Source organism: Hypanus sabinus, chromosome 11, assembly GCF_030144855.1.
Source record: "Hypanus sabinus isolate sHypSab1 chromosome 11, sHypSab1.hap1, whole genome shotgun sequence".
Taxonomy (NCBI): domain Eukaryota; kingdom Metazoa; phylum Chordata; class Chondrichthyes; order Myliobatiformes; family Dasyatidae; genus Hypanus; species Hypanus sabinus.
The window spans coordinates 30,274,393-30,294,769 of NC_082716.1; the positions used below are offsets into that span (position 1 = coordinate 30,274,393).

At 37.8% G+C, this 20,377-nt stretch overlaps 1 protein-coding gene and 1 long non-coding RNA gene across 5 annotated transcripts in view; one reads left to right on the forward strand and one right to left on the reverse strand.

Annotated features, from left to right (window-relative positions):
- Positions 1–20,377, forward strand: part of LOC132401802 (receptor-type tyrosine-protein phosphatase F-like) — a 362,488-nt gene that overhangs the window by 33,631 nt on the left and 308,480 nt on the right. The gene's annotated exons all lie outside the window — the stretch shown is intronic.
- On the reverse strand, positions 9,879–15,265 carry LOC132401807 (uncharacterized). The gene is made up of 3 exons (XR_009514717.1): positions 15,033–15,265; positions 13,772–13,888; positions 9,879–10,096 (listed from the first exon to the last, which is right to left on the reverse strand). It is a non-coding gene; the product is annotated as an uncharacterized LOC132401807 (long non-coding RNA).

Sequence of the window (20,377 nt, forward strand, 5' to 3'; positions counted from 1 at the left end):
TTTAAATTGTATTAAAGCATGCTTAGCACATACAGAAGAAGAATTAACCATTTGTAAAATTTTCTCCCATTTATCTGTTGGTATATTGTATCGAAGTTCTTTTTCCCATTGTTGTTTAATTCTATCAGACATCTCTGGTTGTATCTTCATAATCATGTTATAAATAAAAGCAACTAATCCCTTCTGACAAGGATTTAAGGTAAAAATCAAATCTGAGAAATCTGTTGAAGTTGAGTTGGGAAAAGATGGTAAAACTTTATGTAAAAAATTTCTGATTTGTAAATATCTGAAGAAATTAGATTTAGGTAATTTAAATTTATTGGAAAGTTGGTCAAAAGACATCAAAGTACCTTCAAAAAAAAGGTCACGAAAACATTTTATACCTTTCCTTTTCCATATGCTAAAGGCTTGATCTGTCAAGGAAGGTTTAAAGAAAAAATTAAATAAAATAGGGCTATCAAGCACAAAGTTTTTCAAAGTAAAAAATTTCCGAAATTGAAACCAAATTCGTAATGTGTGTTTAATAACAGGATTGCATTCACATTCCTGTCTTTTTGGGTATCTTCCTCTTATTCCAAGCATTTTCTTGTTCACATTTTGGATCCACACACAGTTAGAGATTCCTTCAAGATATTCAGTGTTTCTTCAGTCATTGTTCTTGATGTATACTGAAGTCCAATATGTTATGCAGCAAATGCATTTACTTGACCCTTCCCACCAGTGACATGTGACTCTCTCAAAGCTGCCCCGATCCACATTTTCCAATTCATCCTTTATTGCATACAAATCTTTAACAAAATACTCCCCACCTTTTCAGGTTTTAAGGATTACAAATTTTAATAGCTCTTATTCTCATTTGAATCTTTCCTACCTTTCTCTTCACTTATCTCTGAATCTATTTCTCTTGCTACAATTTCATTTTTCCTTTCTGATCTCCCCTCCCCATCTGAATCTGCCTTTAACAGTGGCCTCAACTTTATCCCTCAACAAAGCAACCTTAAAAAAAATTGTGAACCTGATATAATGTTGAACCCTTTTTTATATCACTTCTTTAGCTCAAAGTCGCCTTTGCAGATAATGGGGCCCTTTCTCTGTTTTGGACTTCCCCATCCAATTGAATCCCTACTCGAAGCCTATTACCTTAAGAGTTCTAATGAAAGTTATCAGTCCTTTTCTCTCTTCTGAAGCTGTTTGAACGGCATTTTCTGTTTTTATTCTCTCTCCTTCTGCCTGTCTTTCTCGTGTAACCCTCTGGTTCTGTCGACTGCCTAAGTCTAGGGAAGACAATTTCTGGTCCCAGCAAATGTATGAGATTGTGATGCAAAACCTCCTCTTTGTGTGAATGCTACATGATGTGTCACTCTATTACAAATCAGTACCACAAAATGGCGGACAGAATACCATATGCAATTAAATGGTTTAGTTTTATAATTCTTAATTTGACTAAAGGGTTAGTAAAGTAAAACAAAACAAAAAGGGCCAATTTTAATGGACAGTCTAATGTGCGCAAGTTGGAGCTCACTGTTACCCTTCCACTGATCCTCCATCGATTTCCCTGGGCTTCATTGACTGCTGGCCCCACTCCGAGTTCACTCCTTTCTGGTGTCTATGACCAACCTCTCCTTTCTGGCACCTTTTCTCCCCATCTTCCAATGAACAAAAGACCCAGATCACTTCAATCTCAGGCATACAACAGGAAAAAAACACCCGCTTCATTGGACGGTGCACATTCCAAAGTCCCTGTAATGTCTACCCAAAACCCAATCACTGCTTCTACAGAAATTCCTTTACATTAGTAGTGCTTCTACAGAAAGACTATTTCACTAGCAGTGAAACGTTTCCCAGGGTGTTACACTCGCTTTGAAAAATTCTTACTAGTTTTCCTGCTTCTGGGGATAAAACGTTCATTCCACAATTGAAGATCACTGGTATCAAATAATCAGACAGTTGTGAATATTCCATTTGATTAGATTTTCACAACCCTCTAAGGAAAGTATTCCAGGTCTTTCTGTGTGTTTTTAAAATTTCTTACGCTCCTGTGCCTTCAGTGGCATGGTTATAATTTTAATGTTGGATTTCCTTGTTCTGGGCTTCCCTACTAGGGGAAATAGTCTACTATCTATGAAATTTTAAAGTCATATAGAATTCCATCTCCTGAACTCAGGGGTTAAAGTTATGACAATGTACTTGATTTTGCCCATTCTGTGAATGTGTGTGGGGCAATTAAGAGAATGCAAGGTCCATTTTCCTCGCCTATCAGATTCCTCCTTCTCCACCCTTTTACCCTTTTCAGCTATCACCTCCCAACTTCTCACTTCATTCCTCCCTCCCTCACCCACTTGGCTTCACTTATCATCTCCTAGCTTGTACTACTTCCCCTCCCTGCACCACCTTATTCTGGCTTCTTTCCCCCTTCCTTTCCAGTCCTAATGAATGGTCTCGGCCAGAATCGTGGACTGTTTATTCCTTAGATGCTGTCTGGCCTACTGAGTTCCTCCAGCATTTTGTGTGTTGCTCATACCAGGGCTTATGTTCTTTCATTATGAAGAAAATATTGGATTTTCTTGTATCCAAAATGGATTGCCTTCATCCTGTACTGTCAAAATGAAGCCACACTCAGGTTGGAGGAACAACACCTTATATACCGGCTGGGTAGCCTCCAACCTGATGGCATGAATATTGACTTCTCTAACTTCTGTTAATGCCCCTCCTCCCCTTCTTACCCCATCCCTGACATATTTAGTGGTTTGTTTTTTTCTCCTTCTCTGCCCATCACTCTGCCTGTTCTCCATCTCCCTCTGTTGCTCTCCCCCCCCCCCTTCTCCTGAGGCCTCTCGTCCCATGATCCTTTTTTCCTTCTCCAGCTCTGTATCACTTTCGCCAATCACCTTTCCAGCTCTTAGCTTCATCCCACCCCCTCCGGTCTTCTATTATTTCTCATTTCCACCTTCCCCCACTACTTTCAAATCTCTTAGTATCTTTCTCTTCAGTTAGTCCTGACAAAGGGTCTCGGCTCGAAACGTCGACAGTGCTTCTCCTTATAGATGCTGCCTGGCCTGATGTGTTCCACCAGCATTTTGTGTGTGTTGCCTTCATTCAAGTTATTGTTGTTGATGGTAATGGTTACTGCTTTTGATCCACCAGTGAATCCACCACTGATCCATCCACTCTGAAGAGATCTCATTATTTTCTGTTCTGATGAAAGATCATTGATCTGAATTTTCAGTATTTTTGTACTTTATAGTAATTTTATGTCTCTACACTTATTGCTACCACACAGCAACAAATTTCATGTCATGTATGTAAGTGATAAATCTGATTCTGATCTCTTTAACTTTCTTCATTTGTTGCCTGGCCAGCATTTTCTGTCTTTATTCCATGTCTTACTCTTCCTTTTGTTCAGCACAAGTACTTTCTATTGTTTTAAGTGTTTAATCCATATTACTACTCTTTTCTGACCGTTCTGAAGATCCAGCAACCTGAAGTGTTTGATTCTTAATCATGCTTGTTTTGTGGAGGGCATCCAGAATCACCAACACATCATATCCTTTAAGTCAAATTGATGATGGTAATCTTGGTTGGGGTTTTTTTGCATAATGTTTATAGATTCTTGTGCTTGGTTCTTATTTAAAAGTTAAGGGTGGAATGGGGTAGAAAGGAATAATAAATCGCATGATGGAATGGTGAAGAAGACTAGATGGGCTGAATGGCCTAAATCTGCTTTTGTTTCTTATGGTCTGCTTGCTTTGTTACCATCCTGTCCAGTTGCAATAGCATTTGGGAAAGGCAGTGTAATGGTTAAGTTACTGAGTTTTCAGCCAGACTTCCCATGGAAGACAAGTTTTAAGAAGTAATCATTCATCTATATAAAACATTAATTTGTTTCAATAAACTTCAGATTTTGGACTGTGAACCACTAGATCATAGAACACTTGTAATATCTGATTCCATGAGTGAAAGCAAAGATTAATAATTCACATGAATTCCTTGAGCAAAAAATTCTTTGTCAGCCTTGCAATCATTCCTCTGTTGTATTGTTTACTTTATTTGATGTTTCATTTTGTAATGTTTATTACCATTATTTTGTTTAAACAATAGAACTTGCTCAAAATCTCCAGGATACTAATTTTAATTTGTAAGGAGGTTTCGTTCTCATGTGGCCAGATTTTATTAGATTTGTTAAGATACATGAAAGGACTGATCATACCCCATTTATATGGCTATGAGTTTTGGTTCTATCTTGATTCTTGGAATAAATAATAGATTTTAATAAACACAAGAAATTCTGCAGATGCTGGAAATCAAAAGCAACACACTCTCTCTCTCTCTCTCTCTCCCTCTCCCTCTCCCTCTCCCTCTCCCTCTCCCTCTCCCTCTCCCTCTCCCTCTCCCTCTCCCTCTCCCTCTCCCTCTCCCTCTCCCTCTCCCTCTCCCTCTCCCTCTCCCTCTCCCTCTCCCTCTCCCTCTCCCTCTCCCTCTCCCTCTCCCTCTCCCTCTCCCTCTCCCTCTCCCTCTCCCTCTCCCTCTCCCTCTCCCTCTCCCTCTCCCTCTCCCTCTCCCTCTCCCTCTCCCTCTCCCTCTCCCTCTCCCCCCTTCCCCCCCTTCCCCCCCTTCCCCCCCTTCCCCCCCTTCCCCCCCTTCCCCCCCTTCCCCCCCTTCCCCCCCTTCCCCCCCTTCCCCCCCTTCCCCCCCTTCCCCCCCTTCCCCCCCTTCCCCCCCGGAGGAGCACAGCAGATCAGGCAGCATCTTTGAAAATGATTAAACAGTCAACCTTTTGGGCCGAGACTCTTCTTCGGGACTGGAAATGAAGGGGGAAGATGCCAGAATTGAAAGGTTGGGGGAGGGAAAAGGAGGCTACCTAGAAGGTGATGGGTGAAGCCATGTATGTGGGAAGTGTAAAGAGTTGGAGGAGGACTCGGAGAGGAGAGGGGACCATAAGAGAATGGAGAAGGGGACCCAAGTGGAGGTGACAGGCAGGCGAGAAGAGGTGAGAGTGGGGAATAGAAAAAAAGGGAGGGAATTTTATTTTAAGTGAAGGAAAAATCAATATTCATGTCATCAGTTTGGAGGTGGAATACAGATGTTGCTCCTCCACTTTGAGGGTTGGGAGCATTGCTGAGGAAGGCTTTGAACATGGGCTGTTCTGTGTAGCCAGCAAAAAAAAGCTGGGGCCCAAGCCATGACTACCCTTCCAGTCTGGAGAAAGTGGGAGGAGCTGAAGGAAAAATTGTTGAGCTTGAGAACCAGTTTTGCCAGATGGAGGAGGGTAATAGTTGAGGGGAACTAGTTTTAATGCCTAAATGGCATTATAGTGAAACAAACCAATCTTCCATCCTTGGGCTCACTTTACACCGCACGCTGTTGGAGCACTGCTGCCAGGATAATCAAAGACACGACCCACCCAACCAACACACTTTTTGTCCTTCTTCCTCCAAGAGAAGGTTCAGAAGCTTGAAGAATCGTGTGGCCGGATTTGGGAACAGCTTCTTTCCAACTGTGATTAAAACTGCTGAACAGATCCTGACCCGGATCTGGGCCGTACCTTCCAAATATCCGGATCTGTCTCTTGGTTTCTTTTTGCTCTACGTTACTTTCCCTTTTCTATTTTTTATTTATGATTTATATTTAAATTTTTTATTATATTTACTAATGATTTGTACTCCAGGGAGCGTGAAGCGCAGAATCAAATATCTCTGTGATGATTGTATGCTCAAGTATCAATTGTTTGGCGACAATAAAGTTGCTGTGTAATAAAGGAAATGGCAGGTAATTAGTAAATAGCAGTGCCCCACAAACAGTGAAGGAAGATATAAGTAGAGAAAACATTTGAGGGAACTTTGTACAATGATATTCTTCCACTACCATTGTCACCAAAAACTTTTACAACCTTAATATCTGAGATCAAAGATCAGAATATTTTGAGGATTCTTGCTAAAGTATGTCAAAGTTCAAAGTGTGTGTGCATGTGTATATATATACTATCTGTATGAAGGTCAGATTGAGTAGTTATTCTGAATTTGAGGGATTTCTACTTGTGCTTAATAGTTTACAGGAGTGATATGAAAATAATTCTTTTATGCTTAAAATTTAAATTATCTATGGGTAAGTTGGACAACCTAAGGGAATATTTTAATGTTGACAACACAAATATTCCAGGTTAGATTGAATAACAGATTGTGATTTTAATATTAGTGATGATAAAGTTATTGGAAAAAAATCTGATGGACAATATTAATCTACATTTGGAAAGGTAAGGATTAATCATGGCTTTGTGAGGAGGAGATTTTGATCAATTTGATTGAATTTTCAAAGAGTTACTGGTGTATTAATATTGACAATGCGTATCATGTAACCCACAGAGACTTCAATAAGGTCTCCAAGGTCCCACATGGGAGACTGATCCAAAAGGTTAGAACCCACAGGATCCAGTTGACAAAATTGACACATAAATAGGAGGCAGAGGCTGATGGAGCATTGTTTTTGTAATTGGATAAGTGCTCTGACCACTATTGTGTACCATATCATTAACAATCTGGATGTGAATATAGGAGTTATGAGTAATTAGCTTGCAGTTGAGTTGAAAATTGGAAGTGATTGGAGTCTAAGCCAGTGCAATCTCGATGTACTGGTAAAATGGTCTGAGCAATCGCAGATGGAATTTAATCTTGATAGATCCAAGGTGATACATTTTGGAAGAAAAATAAGGCTACACAGTGAAAGGTCGGGACCAGGGGAGTAGTGAGGAACAGACTTTGTACATATGCAAGGGTCTCTGGAGATAATAGCACAGATGGATAAGGTGAATAAGAAAACTATATCATAGACAAAGTTTAGTGAATGAAAATCTATAATGCAAGTATTTAACATAGGAGTGTCTTTATTGCTGAACTGGATTTGCCCTGCATATATAGGTAATAAGATACCTGGGCAATTTTCCACATTTGTCAAGTAGATGCGAGTGTTGTAGCTTTCCTGATGGACATGGCCGGAGGTTCAGTGGGCTCTGGAGAGGAAGTCTATATAGTATTGGAATCATCAATTTACATACACAAAGTTAAAAATATTCACAGCTAAATTATTGTACAATTTTCATATACATTGGCAGATCATTTAGCAAACAATTTATTTGACAAATGAGCATGCCAGCATCAACAATCAGTAATTATAGCTTGAAGAAAAACTAATGGATATCACTTCGTTTTTTTGCCATGGCAGGACTAAACCTAAGTTAATCAACTGAATTATAATGTCATTTACTTATAAATAGCAATCTGTAAAAGCAATAATTTTACTTTTTTACAGGGATGCATTTTGTAGTATGCATCTTTATTCACAGATTTTGCTTGAACTGCATGGTGTTTCCAACATTCTCTGTTCTTAATATGCACCTTCTGAAGTTTTAGTTTGCAATGGATATTGAATACGTGCAACAAAATTTGGTTGCTATCCAAGGTAAAATTATGTTTTATGCTTAACAATGGGAAGCGACAAAATCTATGCAATACCAACATTTCCAATAAGCCCACAGGAATTGTGCTGTTGGCTGCTGAAAGGTTGATGTCAAGTATTAGAATTACTGAGTAAAGCAATTACTTTTTTATGTTTGTCTATCAACCATGCAGGGCAGATGACACAAGCAGACAGTTTCATTTTATTGTTCTACTTAGAATTCGGATTGTTTTTTTTTGAACAAGGCAGATTCTGTGCAAAGAATCACACAATTCTAATAGAAGACTGTAGACAAATCTGAACCCACATTGCCCTTGTGTAAAATTATCTATTGATTCCAATATATTTTTAAAAAACTGTTACGTATCCCGTAACTGGATAACTTACCAGCAAAGATAGAGAGGTCCGTTGAAGTCTGATGGCTTTCAAACGTTTTTATTTATAAAGGGGCACAAAAGTAAGGTTAATACAAACATTCAGATAATGCACATCGTCAATACTCAATCTAAAGCGCGGGTATAGTAATAAGCATCCTTAAGAAATAATCTCGACTGTTGTCTAGGGGATAATATATTGTCCGTTGGAGATATAAAAGTCACTCAGAAGTCTCCAGGCTTCAGCCTTTTGGGGAATTGCTGGGTTTCACGTGTTTTAGAGAGATTGGTGAGGAAAGGAAAAAACTTGCCCGGGTCTTTATGAAGCAACTCCGTTGAATCGGGGGAGCGTTGGTTCCCCGTTGTTAGTTCGAAGTCCTTTTCGGTGTTATCAGCCACCCGCTCCCCAGGCAAAGGAGCGGCGGAACGCACGTGGCTTTGTATGGCTTCCCGCTAGCACAGGAGTGCTGAGCGATGGTGTCCTTCTGATGCATCGCTGGGGTACCGCCTCCTGCAGTCCCCTTTTATCTTGACTTGCAGAGTTGTAGATGTCCATCAAAGTAGGGTGATGCAATCCCCACCCCCACATTGCCTGAGGGTGTCCATATCCATGGTAGCTGTCACGTAGCAGGGACATGCACTTCACACAGGTGTCTCCAAGAACAATGGCCAAAACCGTTGCATTGTCTATCATTTCCTGGGTCCGAGACCCGAATTAATAGTGATCTTGCGATTCTCCGGAAGGAGGGGGCTGCTCCTGCTCCTTCGGCCCCTCAGAGCTGTGGTACATTCATAACAAAACCCTCTCATCTTGATCTCTATCTTCCTTCTGAACAATGAAATCCTAATCATGGAGGTTACTGCCATAGACAAAAGCTCATAGGATTTTTTATTATTTGGATTGCTTTTTTTTCCTGAACGCTACTATATTGATTTAAACAGTTCTGATGATGAGTTTCTGAACCATTGACTGTTTCTTTTCCATCGATGCTGCAGGGTGTCCTGAGAATTTCCAGGGTTTTCTGTTTTTATTTTCGAATTCCAACATATGCAGTTTCTTTTCACTGGCACATGGCTATAGATTGAAAATCACTCATGCACAAAAGTTCTGTCCTGTTCCAAGTCTGGACTCCTTAACCCAGAATTTTATTGTCTCACTATTGCGAATAATACAGTTGCTGTGAGCTCTGGATTTCTATTCAGAACTTTTCAACTTCCCTTCGTTTCTTTGCACATTTTTAAAGTACTTAAATGTTCCAGGAGGATAGTTTAATGTTTGGTTATTTATTCAATTATCTCCATATGTGTTTCAATCTAATTTTTCTATGGTGTGATACTGCTTGCGTAAGATACTTTGAGATGCTTCTACTGTCAAGATGAAGCCACGCTCAGGTTGGAGGAACGACACCTGATATTCCGTCTGGGTAGCCTCCAACCTGATGGCATGAGCATTGATTTCTCTAACTTCTGTTAATGCCCCTCCTCCCTTTCTTACCCTATCCCCTATTTATTTATTCCCCCCTTTCTCTCTCTCTCTTTTTCTCTCTCTCTGCCACTTTCACAATCACTCCTTGCCTGTTCTCCATCTTCCTCTGGTGCTCCCCTTCCCCTTTCTTTCTCCCTAGGCCTCCCTTTCCATGATCTTCCCCTTCTCCAGCTCTGTGTCCCTTTTGCCAATCAAGTTTCCAGCTCTTAGCTTCATCCCTCCCCCTCCTGTCTTCTATCATTTTGGATTTCCCCCTCCCCACTTTCATATCTCTTACTATATCTTTTCTTTCAGTTAGTCCTGACGAAGGGTCTTGGCCTGAAACCTCAACTGTACTTCTTCCTATAGATGCTGCCTGGCCTGCTGCATTCCACCAGCATCTTGTGTGTGTTGCTTGAATTTCCAGCATCTGCAGATTTCCTCGTGTTTGAGATGTTTCTGCTGGAATATTCTTCTGCCGATCTGCCTCTCTACCAGAGGACTTTAGGTTCAAACTAAGGGAACAATTGTCAAACACAGTTTACTTAAGATTACATACTGTTTATTAGCAAGTTTGCACCTCAGTTGATACTACAGAGCCTCCGTTCAGAGCCTTGAAAATCAGTGATCAGGTGAGCCCCAAGCACTATCTGGGGCTGCTTGTTAAACATTCATTATCACATGCGTACCTCCAATTATTGTCAGGCATCCTTGATTAGTGGTTACACAAGGCAGCTTTCTCTTGCAACAAGCACTCCTTTGTTCTAAGTTATCTTGCGACATTATTCTCACAGCATGACTAGCCAAGCTGCAAAACAAGTTGGTAAGGTTTTAGCCATTTTAATTCTGTATATAAGTCATCACTACTACACTTGTGGAAAAAGCGGGTAATTGAGCTCTTTCCTATGCCAAAATGATGTAGTGCAGCTGTTTATTTCATGATCTCTCCTACTTTGGAAAAATAGTACCTTCTGTTAATTTTTTGTTGGCAAAATTAGTTGGGTATTTGTCCACTTATTCTGCATTTAAAGGCTTAAATTTGATTGTTTATAGTGTTGTAATTGTACACTTTCAGTTGATCTTAAGCGCCATTGATGATAACAAAATACTTGGTTTGCTGCATTTGCGGTCTTGAGTTTGTATGACCTTCATTAACTCTGTTTTCCTGTGAATGTTCCTTCAGGCAATTTGTAACAAAAACAGCCTATGTACTGTGAAGTTTTCTGATATTGCTCTATTATTCATTTCCAATAAATAGAATTTACCCTTTATTTGCTGTTTGGTACTATCATTTGTGCATCTTTCTGTATGATCTATGAGTAGAATTCACAGACATATTTGTATCCCCACTGTAAAAGGGGGAAATATTACATGTACAATTCTCTTTAACCTCAGTTGATTTCAAACAGCCCTTGCATTTGCAATCACTTTAATAAATCAGTCCCCTTTCATAAAAGTGATTCTCCCTGTCTTCTAAAGTTTGGGTGTTGCCAAAGTTTGCCTAGAAGCTTTCTCTTGCATAGCCCAGGATTTTACATCTGTGGAAGTTTGATTGGCACATTTTCATTGTATTGTCTGTATTCTAATTCTGTTTGCTGTATTTGTGAAATACTTAATCCCATGTCAGTGAATTGTCATGCTGCATTCTCAAAAGAATGTCATCCTATTTGATAATATTTTGATGGATAAAGTTTTTTGAGTTTATCAGCATTTTGAAAGTCTGATGAATGGGTTTTCTCTAGTAACTAGAACCTTTGGAGGCCAATCCAATTCCATCTTCAGTTGGAACATGTTGGTATGCAATCTCTGTATGGATTTGTAGGTTTTATGGGCCAATAGTATGGAAGATTATTTGGAATGCATATCATTTTAAGAATTATAGATCTTACAGATCTAACTGGGCCAATTCTCTTTAAAATCTTTGCTAACCTGGTGAAGGGAGACACCAGTAGTGCCATTTTGTTACTCTGGCTCACTAAGGATGTGTTCACTGGCCCTTGTTTGAATTCTGACAAAACTGCTTCTTTGCAGACCTCATTAATTCGATAATTTAGTAATAAATACAGAAGTTAATGCTGGCGGAATGATGAAAGGTACTATGAACAATATCAGTGTCATTTGTCTGAGAATGGAGCTAAGGAGCCTGTCGTGTTTGAATCAAAAGTGAAAGCTGCTAGTTGTTGAAGGTAAATAATTGCAACTCAGATTGTAACTATTGGAGTACCTTTTAAAGCAACGCACAGAATGCTGGAAAAACTCAGCAGGCCTGCCAGTGAACGAGAGTAAGCGGTCGACATTTCTTAGCCCAAAACATGAACTGTTTACTCTTTTCTGTAGATGCTGCTTGGCCTGCTGAGTTCCTCCAGGTAGGTGGTGGGGGGAGATTCTGTGTGTGTGTATGTGTGTGTGCGTGCGTGCATGTTTAATCTGTGGTGGAATGAGAAGAAAAGGAACTGGTAGTTAGATAAGAGAATCCTTATCACCTCTCTACTATCTAATTGCTGATGTCAGAATTGTAGAGTTTCCTCTTTCCATTTAGTTGAATACAAAGTACTCAATCATTTCATGAAAAGATGCAAATTTATTTCACAGACACTCTAATTGATACAAGTCCCCCCATCTGTGACTGTTGTTTACAGTAATTGGCCTGAGGTGCTTTAGCTGTTGCTATGTCTGTATAGATGGAAGGGAACAGTAAATGATACTTGCATTCATAAAGCTTATAAAAGTGTTTTATTCTTTAACTATTTTTAAAATTTTGGTATTCAGTTCTATGTTCAATGTGTGATCAGTTTGAAGATTGGAGGCACCTGAACACTGTAAATTTAGTCAACATTTTCTATTTTATTTCAGATTTCTAGATAATACAGTTTAAAAAAAATCATCAGTTTGTGATGGCCCTTCTGTCATTCTGGCCATCACCAGAAGACCTTTGGCCAGCACTTTTGGAAGCCTCTTTTAGCCAAACTCATAATAGCACTTAGCATATTGTAGTGGTGATGTGCAATTTTGATCACAATACTGTACCCCTTCAGGCTTTCAATTCACAAGCTCCACTTTTAGTTTGTTTATTTTTGTTCTTCACATTTTATAGTACAAATGAAAAGGTAATGCTTTATTAATTGTTTGCTTGGAGTAACACATCATTAGTCTTACTTTTTCCATCTGTGTAAATTTCCACGGTACTGTGATCTAATTTTATGTGAGCGTTCAAACCTCAGCCATGCCTGGCAGCTTTGGCAATAATGTTTAATTTGAGAACTTTAATTCCATCTCAGTGGGAACTGTTTAGAGATTGTCAGAGTTTAAAATACTATTAAATATGAGCCATAATTTTGTATTTTACAAATGCAAAAGCTTCGGAGTACAGTAAAAGTTGTTTTTAATTAGTGTCACATTGTTCGTTTGAAAACATTCTTTGTTTTGCAAAATAGTTTATGGTGACTCTAGGCAAAGTTGCCATTGGCAACAAGACAAAGTGCATGTTTAGTTTTGTTGCTGTGACCTGAATACTTCTCTATACTATTTCAGTTGTGTAACTTTATCCTACCAAGGTGTCATTGAATAGTTCCTCCTCTTTGCCGCTACTCCTTTGGAATATTGTGTACAGGTTTGGACTCCATATATAAGAAGGGACATACTTGTGTGGATACACAAATTCATGAGATGGGTTTTATGAAGAGAAATTAAGTAAACTAGGCCTGTTTCCTCTAGAATTTGGAAGAAAGAGTTGACTTGTGTATTGAATAGGTTACTAAGGGTAAACTGTGGAAACAGGTGGTAACGTGGAGCGTAAGAGGGTTTTAGATCGACATGTGAACCTGAAGGGAATGGAGAAGGATGTTTAGTATAAGTTGGTGACATATCAGCACAACATCATGGGCTGAAAGGTTCATTCAGTGCTGTACTGTGTTTGATCTCATTGGGACATAAATTTCATACAGGGCTCAACAGTCTGGATTCATAAATGTTTCACCTAGACGAGAAACGTACAATCAGAGTTCCGTCTCGGAATATGGGACAGGTAATTTAGCACTAGGAAATTTCTTCACAATGACTGAAGTTCAATGATAGAGGTTTGTGCAGGCTCGGTCGCTGAGTTAATTCAAATAGAGATGGATGGATTTCTGGATAGTAAGGGAATTGAGAAATGGGATGATGCAGAAAAATGATAAAAGCAATATATATCAGCCATTTTCATGATGAATGAGAGAATGGGTTCAAAGGTCCAAATAGCTGCAACTTTTTTCCCCCACATAAATTTTATGGAAACTGAATCATTGAGGATGCTTCTGGAGGATCAAAATTATGTGAATTTTATGACATTTTTTCTTTGCTCTCTCTTTTGTGCAAGAATTGAGGCAAGTAAAGGCTGATTTATACTGCGTTGCATCTACGCTGCAGATGTTGCGTACCCTACGCCGTACCTATGCTGTACCCTATGCAGTAGGGTGACATGCACCTCTCCAGAAAAGTTACTCACGCGTCGTATGGTAGCATTGCATTTCTTCCTACGCATTTCCGGTTGCTGCTTCTCCACCATGTTTGTAGGCTGTGCGTACAGCGATACGAAATAGATGAACCAAATCAATAAATCTACCTGCCGACAGGCGAAAATGTTAGAAATGCATTTCCTCATCCATGTCTCTCACAAAGAAATTCAACACAATGACATAGAAACCCCACCTGCCAACTAGTGTTTTGGCACACATAAACACATGCTCGCTATGGTGTAGAGCAACGCCGAAGTGAAAATCAGGGCTAGCCTTAATACAACAATTTACTCATTGAGAAGTTTAAAAAAAAATGCACTGTCTACTATATGATTTTCACCAGTTAGTTTACAAAGAAAAACAAAATCAAATTTTCATCTGTAAGACTTTGCAGCAGCAAGTTTGAAGATGAATTAATTTTATTCTGTTTACCATGATTTTGATTGAACTTCAATAAATTGTGACAACAATGTCACTTGCAATTTGCATTAATTTCCTTTGGTTCTGCAGAGTAATCTTGGGTCACTGCTCATAGGTGGTCGGGTTTAATTTTTAACTAGTGAATGGATAATAGCTTTTAAATTGGGTATTAACCTACCATAACCCACCATCAGTTTGATTCAGTATGTGATTCTTGCTGGCAATTTCTGGGTAGGGTACTTTATTAAATAGCCTGGAAACAATTGAATGCCCTTTTCATTTTTCACGTAGTCTTGTTTTGGTAGTGCAAACACTTCAGTCAGCATTGGCTGGACAATGTGTTTAATAAAATTTTGTATTCTTACTCTTAACAATCTGGAGAAAAGGAAATAAGAGGAAGCCAAAATGAAGCGGCTAATCGCTAAAGTACTGTGAACTTTCAAGGCTGAATATCAGGTAACATAAATTTCTTCATTTTGGATAAATTAGCTAATGCTTAGCTAATTTATTAAGTCTAAGTAACCAAAGCCCATGATGTATGGTCTTTATACCAAATATTCATATAGGAGCAAAATTTGAGGCTAATTTGATTATAAGCCATGCTCTAGGAAAATTAAATTTAGACTATTAACTATAAACCATTAATTCTGTTAGAATTTTGTACTTTGCATAGCATGAATTAAGCTCTCATGAAGCAATGCCACAGGAATCATTGCATATGTTTTTTTTGTTTCACTATCCAGAAAATAATTAAAACCTATCTTTCAAAGTTCAAAGTAAATTTATTATCAAAGTACACACGTCACCATCTATAACCTGGAGATTCATTACCTTGCCGATGTGCTCAATAAATCCAGAGAATAATAACCGTAACAGAATCAATGCAAGACCTCATTGAACCAGAGTGCAAAAGACAAACTGCAAATACAAAAAAAAACAAATAAGTAAACAATAAATATCGAGAACATAAGGTGACGGGCCCTTGAAAGAGAGTCCATAGGTTGTGGGAACATTCAGTGATGGGGCAGATGAAGTTGAGTGAAGTTATCCCGTCTGGTTCAGGAGCCTGGTGGTTGAAGGGTAATGATTGTTCCTGAACCTTGTGGTTAATGTCCTTAAGATCCTGTACCTTCTTTCTGACGGCAGCAGTGAGAAAGCATGATCTGGTGGGTGGGGGGATGGGAGTTGTGGTTCCCTGATGATGGATGCTACTTTTCTATGATAAATCTCCACGTAGATGTGCTCAATGGTGGGGAAGGTTTTACCCGGGATGGACTGGGCTATATTCACTACTTTATTTGTAGGATTTTCTGTTTAAGGGCATTGGAGTTTCCATGCCAGACTGTGATGCAGCCAGTTGATATACTCTCACCACACGTATCTAGAGGTTTGTCACAGTTTTAGATCTCGTGCTGAATCTCACAAACTCCTGAGGAAGTAGAGGTGCTCCTCTGCTTCCCTGGTAAATGTACTTGCTTGTTTGGCCCAGGACAGGTCCCACAAAATCGTAACACTGAGGAATTTAAAGTTGCTGACCTCCGATTCTCTTGCGCGGACCAGCTCATGCACCTCTAGTTTTCTCATCCTGAAGTCAACATTGGTTTCTTGGTCTTGCTGACATTTGGCGAGGGTTTGTTGTTCAGGCACCACTCAAATCAGATTTTCAATATCTCTCCTATATGCTGATTTGTCACCACTTTAAATTTGGCCCACAGCAGTGGTGTCATCAGCAAACTTGAATAATTCATTGGAGCTGTGCCTAGCCATACAGTCATATGTGTAAAGCATGTAGAACTTGGGGCTAAGCACACAGCCTTGTGGTGCACCTGTGCTGATGGAGATTGTGAAGGAGATGTTGTTGCCAATTCAAACTGATTGGGTCTGCAAGAGAGGAAATTAAGGATCCAGTTGCGCAGGGAGATATTGAGGCCCTTGACAACAGATTTCACTCTTTTGTGTCCTAAGAGTTGAATTCCAGATGTAAACTAAAGGTGCCCTTGAAATTAATCAAATATTTGGCCGATTGTAGCATTAGCATCCCAATGGAGATTGAGGTTATCACTGCATTTGTACTTGCATAAAGAAAGATGGCTGTGACTAAAAGTAGAAAATACTGGAAGCATTTGGCAAACCAGTCAGCATATGTGAAATGAGAAACTGAAAGAGCATTTTAGACACAAGACCCTTCTTTATAACTATACCAGGGCTTTGATTCGTCATAAAGCACATGTGGAGATTTTCATTACTGATTACTTAATGCTTTTTTTAAAAAATTCACAACTCAGTTAGAAAATGGTGCAGTTCATGTCTGCATGTTGCAATAACTACATAATATATTGATGAGTTTATGTGACGTTATATCTAAGCCACAAGCATAACAAGAAACAAATCTATCCAACAGAAGAAGGGATTCAACCACCTACATGGTACATTTAATGGCATACCATCAGTGAATCTCCCACTGTCAGCCTTCTTGGCTTCACCATTGACCAGAAGCTCACGTAAATACTGTAGCTACAATAGTATCAGAGGCTAGGCTGCTTAATGTGCAGCTAGTGACTCATCTTCTGATACTGAAAAGCTTTCCTGCCATTTTGAAGAGCAAGTATATAGTGTGATAATATACTTGCAGTTTTTTTGGATGAGCCCAGCTCTGACACTCATGAGGCTTGACATCATCCAGGGGTAAAAAAGCAGACTGCTTAATTAGAACCCCCTCATACCCTAAAATTTTATTGTTTTCACCAGTGCAATGTGTACCATCTATAAAAAGCAGCAACATTAATCAAAAGATTTTGCTTTTGGAGGTGATGTGAAGGCACTAGGGAATTTTGTTCACCATTGACAAAAATTCTGCACTTCCATTATTTGCATCAAAGCGAATAACTTTCTATTTTTCCCCATTATATTCAAGATGCTGTGTTCCCACCTATTTATTGTCTGAGCTTTTGTGTATCTCCTTGAAGCCTTTTTACTCTGTACTTGGAACCCCAATTACTTGGTATCATCAACAAACTTGGAAATTTGACATTTGGTCTCCAACTTAATATAACAGCAAATTGCTGGGGCCCAAGCTCTGATTTCTGTGGCAGCTCAATAGTCACAACTTGTTAAGCTGAGAATGATACTTTTTTTAAAAAATGAACTCTGCTTTCTGTTCAGTAACTAATTACCAATCCATATTATTCACAATTCCTTGTGCACTGATTTATCAATCTCCTATGTGTGGCCTTCTGGAAATCCAAATGTACTCCATGCCGTGGTTCCCCCTTATTTACTTCGAGTCATATTCTCAAAAAATTTTACTCAATCTTAATATGTTTTATTCAAGTTGTTCTTGTATTAGATATCTTATCATAAATCTTAGGAATTTATATTTTTTCTCTATTTTTTTTCTTCAATTGTGAGTTGCGCTGAAATCCACTGGAATATTTCAGAATATATAACACTTTGCAAGAAGAAAACAGGAGTATCTACCATCTTTGAATGTCTTTCTTTTTAAATCTTTTATTAATTTTTAAGCAAACATAAATGAAACATGAATACAAAGTGTTTGAGAGTACATACTTAATAGTTTAAATAGACATTCAAATATATAATAATCAAATTATATAGCCTCCCAAACTCATAGCATTTATGAACAAAAGAAATAAAAAGAAAAAAAAACACTAACTAACATGGGCCATTGCATAATGTTAGATATATACAGTAGTGCCAATAACGCCGAGCCTCCATCCAAATAATTAAGGATAATAAAAGTGAGATTTAGGAAAAGACAGTTTAACTCATATGAAAATGTTGAATAAATGGTCTCCAAGTTTCTTCAAATTTAACTGAAGGATCAAAAACAACACTTGTAATTTTTTCTAAGCTTAAACACGAGATAGTTTGAGAAAACCACTGAAATATAGTTGGAGGATTAATTTCTTTCCAATTCAATAAAATAGATTTTCTAGCCATTAATGTAACAAATGCAATCATTCATCAAGATGAAGAGGATAAACGACTATTATCCACCATTGGTAAACCAAAAATTGCGGTAATAGGACGCGGTTGGAAATTGATATTCAGAACTCTTGAAATAATACTGAAAATATCTTTCCAGTAATTTTGCAAACAAGGGCAAGACCAAAACGTATGGGTCAATGATGCAACATCAGAATGACATCTGTCACAGGTTGGATTAACATGAGAATAAAATCGAGCAAGTTTATCCTTAGACATATGAGCTCTATGTACAACCTTAAATTGTATTAGGGCATGTTTAGCACAAATAGAGGATGAATTGACTAATAGTAAAATTTTCTCCCACTGCTCAGTGGATATAAGACAATGAAGTTCTTCTTCCCATTCCTTCTTAATTTTTTCTGATACTTCTGGCTGTATTTTCACGATCATATTATAAATGACAGCTACTAAACCCTTTTGACAAGGATTCAGAGCTAAAATTCTTTCCGTAATGTCCAATGAACATAGTTTCGGAAAAGACTGTAACTCATTATACAAAAAGTTCCTAACTTGCAAATATCTAAAAAAAAAATGGGTTTTAGGTAAATTATATTTATTAGATAGCTGTTCAAAGGACATAAAGCTATCATCCAAAAACAAATCACGAAAACATGTTATACCTTTTGTTTTCCATAAAAGAAAAGCTTGATCCATAGAAGAGGGCCGAAAAAAATAGTTAGATATTATAGGGCATGATAAAAATAAACTTATTCAAACCAAAAAATTTACGAAATTGAAACCAAATTCGCAATGTATATTTGACTATAGGATTAGTTATTTGTTTATTCAATTTAGATAAAGAAAAAGGAAGTGAAAATCCTAAAATTGAAAACAATGAAAAGTCTTGTACAGATTTACATTTCAAATTTACCCATTGTGGGCAAGCAGCTATAGTCGATTTTTGTGTCCAAAATATTAAATATCGTATATTAACTGCCCAATAGTAAAATCTCAAGTTTGGCAAAGCCAAACCGCCCTCCTTCTTAGGCTTCTGTAAATATTTTTTGTCTAGTCTAGGATTTTTATTCTGCCACAGATAAGATATTTTGGAGTCAATAATATCAAAAAAAGATTTAGGAATAAAAATTGGAAATGCTTGAAATAAATATAAGAATTTGGGTAATATCATCATCTTAATAGCATTAATTCGACCAACCAATGACAAAGATAATGGAGACTACCTTGTAGCAAGTTGCTTAATTTGGTCAATTAAGGGTAAAAAATTAGCTTTAAATAAATCTGTTTTTTTAGTAATTTTAATACCCAAATAAGTAAAATAATCTGTAACAACTTTAAATGGTAAATGTTTATAAATTGGAACTTGCATATTTAATGAAAATAATTCGCTCTTATTAAAATTCAATTTATAACCAGAAAAGTTACTAAACTGAGCAAGCAAGGATGAAATAGCAGGAATAGATCTCTCAGGGTCAGATATGTATAGTAACAAATCATCAGCATATAATGATAACTTGTACGTCCCCTCCCCAAAATACCCAAAATATTAGGTGATTCACGAATGGCTATAGCCAAAGGTTTCAAGGCAATGTCAAATAGTAAAGGACTTAAAGGACAACCTTGCCTTGTACCACGGAATAACTGAAAAAAAGGAGATCTTTGATTATTGGTAAAAAAACGGAGCCAAGGGTTTATAGTATATTAGTTTAATCCATGATATAAATTTTGAACTAAAATTAAAATGCTGCAACGTATTAAATAAATATGGCCATTCAACTCTATCAATGCTTTTTCAGCATCTAAAGAAATGACACATTCTGGTATTTTGGGTGAAGGAGTATAAATAATATTCATTAATTTTCTAATGTTAAAAGATGAATAGTGATTTTTAATAAATCCAGTCTGATCTTCAGAAATGATTCGGGGTAATATATTTTCTAATCTAGTAGCCAAAATTTTACTAAAAATCTTAAAATCCGTATTCAGCAAGGATATAGGCCGATAGGATGCACATTCAATAGGGTCTTTATCTTTTTTAAGAATTAAAGAAATAGAGGCTTCGTAAAAAAGATTGTGGCAATTTGCCTATAATTAACACATCTTTAAAAAAATTTACAAAGCCAAGGAGAAAGTATAGAGGAAAAGGATTTTAAAAATTCTGCAGTATAACCATCTGGAACAGAAGCTTTACCGGAATTCATTGAAAAAAT